Below are 5,000 nucleotides of genomic sequence, written 5' to 3'. Positions count from 1 at the left end.
GATTTTTGTGGTAGTGCTCTGCAAGCAGCGGTGCATAAGTCACGAAAATAAACAGGTCTGTTGGAAGAGTGCTTGAGTTTCAACAAAATGAGCCCCAAAATCAGCAAAAAATTGTGATGCTGATGAATATTAAAGTAGCTGCTATTTCCAAAACGATGGAATTACCTGGTGATAAATAACCTCGTCTTAGAGAGTAAAAATTTGACTTTGCAGAAACAATGGTCAGCCTTAAGAGTTGGGCGATTTTGATCTTTGTGTTGAATTCGCACATTTCTTGTCAAGCTTTATAACACTTAAAAGTAAAAGAAAACTAACAAAAAAAAAAATCTTGTATCTTGCCATCATTTGGCACAGATGCTTTACTGTTTCGCGATTAAACACGCCGCGGTAACTTGATCACGGCGACCGCTGAATTCGATCACTTTCGATTTTGCGATTTACTTGTGAAGCCAAAAGTACAAGAACCAAATTGAACGTAGCAAAAATCTCCCAAAATGTTTGTCGCTGATGGTAACTTTTTTATATTCGCGGTTCAAAATTAATGTTGCTTTCATGTAGTAAATTTTGTGCTGATGGCAAAATATCGACCGTCCTGAAAACTTCCTTCTGCTCTTCCTGTGTATCAATATTTATTTACTTTTGCATCAATATTTGTTTTGCATAAAGCAAGCTAACAAAATCTGTACCTTGCTTAGTTTGCATTTTTGAGCGTTACAATAGATTATTTGGTCCTATACTTGTTTCAAATTGGTATATTTTTTAGGTCACACATCGAGATACTAGCCCACCGGACAGGGATTAACTTCAGTGAACTTTGTATTGCAAAGCTATAAGATGCTCAGAATACACGCTTAAACTTGTGATGAAAAGAAGTTGAGGGAACTCGAAAATGATCAACATGTCCGCCCAGAAGCCAATCTTTCTCGAGACCCTTTTATTTTCTTCAATCTTTCTGGGTTCAGTACTTTGCTAGTAACCACATGTCTTCTCAGGGTGTTATTTACCTAAGACTTCTACCATGGCACTGATGATATACAATACCAAAAAAATATTGTGTACTATTAGAGCTACATATTACGCAAAGACAACTTGAATCTCCTGGAACACAAAACCCAGCTCAGTTGACAATATGGAATAAAGCGCTGTGTTACTGCACTCCCACACGTAAGCAATGCGTGCCTATTTTTTCTAAAGATGACAGGAATTTCTTCTTTCTGACAAATGATTAATAGGCCGATAGCCAAGTTTTTAACCTCAGAAAAAAGATCGGTTTCGTCGTATGAACGTGTGAGCCAAAGGGCCTCTGCTGGTAAGACTTCTAGGTGACCACTTAAATGGTCTTAATGACCCCCGACTTGAAAAAACGCTGCACTTTCATACTACCCAACTCATTCCCTTCTGTTTTTGAGTAACACGCACCACAGGCAACCCAGTGTACGCTCATGGAGCGTCTAGTTTAATATTCTCTGTCAAAATTTGCACAACAATCAAATCACAAAAATAGCAACGCACGCAACAAATTTAGTCGCATTTACCTCTTCGTCGAATTCTCATTTTTAGTTATTGTGAAAATCTTTCTATATTCGTTAGCAATCATCCTTTCAAATTTCAGAGAAATTGACCGGTCCGCAAATATTTTACGAGTTTTTTTCAATGAAATGTCAAAAGGCCGAGTGGATGTTGTGCATAATCGGGCAAATTCGGGTGATCAAGTTGCGCGTGTGCCCGGTTATAAATATTTGTTCACAAAATGTTCCCGAATCGTGAAGTATCACCACAGAAGACAAGAACATCATTCTAAAAGCTTATTGTACGCAAAAAGTACGTTCTGTTCGTAATTTTAAGAGTGGAAATCAAGTTTACGGCAGACGGGAAATACAAACTGACGAGCCCGTATATTATATTTAATTAAGTTAACACAACAGAAAGACGCTAACCTCATTTTAACACGAAAATGCTTTACTATAGGACGTTTTCAACCAACTTCTAGAGACACCAATAACAATAGTGAAATGTACGACTTCTGGTGGAAGAACAAAAGAAGCTAATGAGAGATGTTTTGTTTTCGTCCACCAACATGGCGGCGATGACGTCACGTGAACACCTCCTATTGCCATAAAAACTATCTAGTTAAGCTCGCATATTACACAACATGATGAATTCATAAAGGCCACCTTTTCCAGCGAAATATTTTTTGAAACACACAGCATATTTGCTATTAGAGGCAAAATCCCCTTCCTATTTCATTACGTGCGTGAAGACAAGAAACCCAATCGTGTCAAATTACCATAGGCTAGTTCTAAAACAGGGAATGGGGAATCGGAGAATGAGAACGAGGAACGGGGAACGGGGAATGGGGAACGGGGAATCTCTAAAATAGGGAATCTCTAAAAGGGAGAATTACTGAAATAGGGAATCTCTACTGAAAAGGGGGAATTACTAAAATAGGGAATCTCTAAAAGGGGGAATTACTAAAAGGGGGAATCTCCGAGACCGGGAAATTAAAAGAGATATGATCTGTTGATTTTCATCACAAGCTCCGTTTTAACAGTGCGATTGTTGAACCGCTGGTACAATTCGCAAAGAAATGCTGGCCATTAAAATATCAACGAAACAGTGTTTCTATCGTAAAGCTACGGACGAAACGTACATATGAAGGAAACATACAATATGAAAGTTATAAGCTGGAACGGGTTACGTTTTGGCAAAATACCGTATGAAAAAAGACACGTTAATGGCTCTATGGTCAGAAACACTTGCTCATTACATTTTGAAAAAGCTTAAAACGCGAGAGGAGTAGAAAAGCGAGTCCTTCTAAGCACCTTTACGGTCGGATAGCCAGACAACAGAGATCACAGATCCACTTAGGTGTTCGATTTCGTCTCTGTCTTTATTGAACCCATAAGTTACCAGAGAATTTTCCATTTGGTTTTAGTGTTCTACATAACAGCACACTTGGTAAAATATTAGAAATACAGCTCAATTTGATTTCGGCTCGACGGGCGATAGATTGTTGTCGAAGTCCATTACTGGTCGCTTTAAAGATTCCAGATATTTATTTTTCACCGCCTGTCTTGTTTATCCAATTGACGTTCCATTTTTGAGCTCCATAAGGGTATAATTTGTTTAAAGATGCACTAAAACGCCATGCGCGTTACAATGACTTTCGACGCCCTTGCAGGTTAATTAAATGTTCTCCCGTGTGCACCAGAGAAATATACGCTTTACCTCAGCCCCCTCAAACCTAAGAAAATACGCGCAGAAGATTCTTTGCACAAAGACACCACTTAGCAGGGGAGTGACAGGCAAGACTTTTCCCGACGCGAAAAAAAAAAACCCGGAAAAATATTACACATTTTCCGACTGGGATTGCCATACTGGCAACCCAGTAAAAACTGATTTTTCTGAAAAATTGACTTACAGATTTTGTTGAAAAGCTTAGAGATTATTTCTAACATTATCTGGTAATGCTGAATGGGAAGATTTCACCATCCCGTTTTTTCAAAAAAGACTATATATCTTGATTTTAAGGCTCAAAAAAAATGCCTTATATCGTTGCCATGGTAACGTTATTTTAGAGGAAAATACCCTCGCCAAATTTCGCCGTGATATGATTACCCTAACTGCATCTAAGGACAGAATATGTTTATTTGTTTGAAAAAAGGAAAAACTATTTCGAGCCTTCTTTTAAGCTAGTTTGTTTACAGCGTACATCTTTGATATTTGGTATCCATGTTATGGTCAATTGACACCTGCCAGAACAAGGTATCCGCTGACCAGTCTCTTTTGACCATATCGTGAGCTCAGGTTAGACCTCATCGAGGTCAGCTGGTTTTTTAAAAGTTAATCGCTGACCAGGTACTGGTTTTTATTGCATCGCAGGCTCAGGCCAGGTCAGACACCTGAACGTAAACGAGGCTTATTTTTTCGCGCGCTTTCTGCGGCTTGACGCGGCTACAGGGCCATACTCCGTGAACAAGAGCTCTTGGAAGTCGACGCTCTTCGTGTTCAGGTAGAAAACGGTTTGAAAAATAGTTGTAACTAAATTCTAGCAGCAAGGACCAACGCAACAAAAAAGAAACACCGGTTCCTGGTGAAGGATCTAATCAGCATGTAACTATTTTAAGGGCAACCCTAAAACCCGGAAGTCGGAATCCGGAATCACAGGTCATTGTTTTACCAATACAGAGAGTAAAAACTATCCTAAACATTCATAAAAGCTAACCTTAGGCCTAAAAACGTTTGTTTAGGCCTAATTAGGCCTAAGGTTAGCTTTTATGAATGTTTAGGATATTTTTTACTCACTTTATTGGTAAAACAATGACCTATGATTCCGGATTCCGGATTCCGGGTTTTAGGGTTGCCCCTATTTTAACAAACGAAAAGTGAAGGGCTGATTAAACAGTGAAGGAATATTTGTTGTATTCACCAATGTTTGGAAAGGCTCTACCTTTCTTCATCCGGGTGTTACAAGTAATGGTCTTTGGCTAATGGGACGTTACAATTTGAACGAAAAATATTTTTGCAACATGATACCGGCAGCAAAAATGTGATACCGTTAAAATGAACGGAGAGAACAATCTAGTAAATACATGACCGTTAGAAAGAAAAGGGATAAATAGGAAAGTATGACATAATATGAAAAAGACAAATGAAAGAAAATAGCATAAGATTATATCTCGTCTTTTTATTAAGCCTGAGGGTTGAAGGGTTGTCACCTCTGGTGATGAGATATGCCTCTCTAGCTTTGCATATATTATCGCAGGTGGAATTTATGAGTTCTAGTGGAATAAGGAAAATGTTATTAGCCGTGTGATTTATTAGTGAAGAAATGTTCTCAGACTGTGGTGGGCTTTGAGGTTTGTCAGCTGGTCTGCAGTGTTCGTTGAAGCGGTCTCAGAGGATCATGTAAACCACGTTTTTAGAGTTGCATGCAGTCGGTGTGCATGACACACGGTCATACATTTATTAGTTTGTTCTCTCTTTTCATTTTAATGGTA

This window comes from Montipora capricornis, chromosome 14 (assembly GCF_036669925.1).
Source record: "Montipora capricornis isolate CH-2021 chromosome 14, ASM3666992v2, whole genome shotgun sequence".
NCBI classification, from domain to species: Eukaryota; Metazoa; Cnidaria; class Anthozoa; order Scleractinia; family Acroporidae; genus Montipora; species Montipora capricornis.
This window is presented reverse-complemented; position numbering follows the sequence as displayed.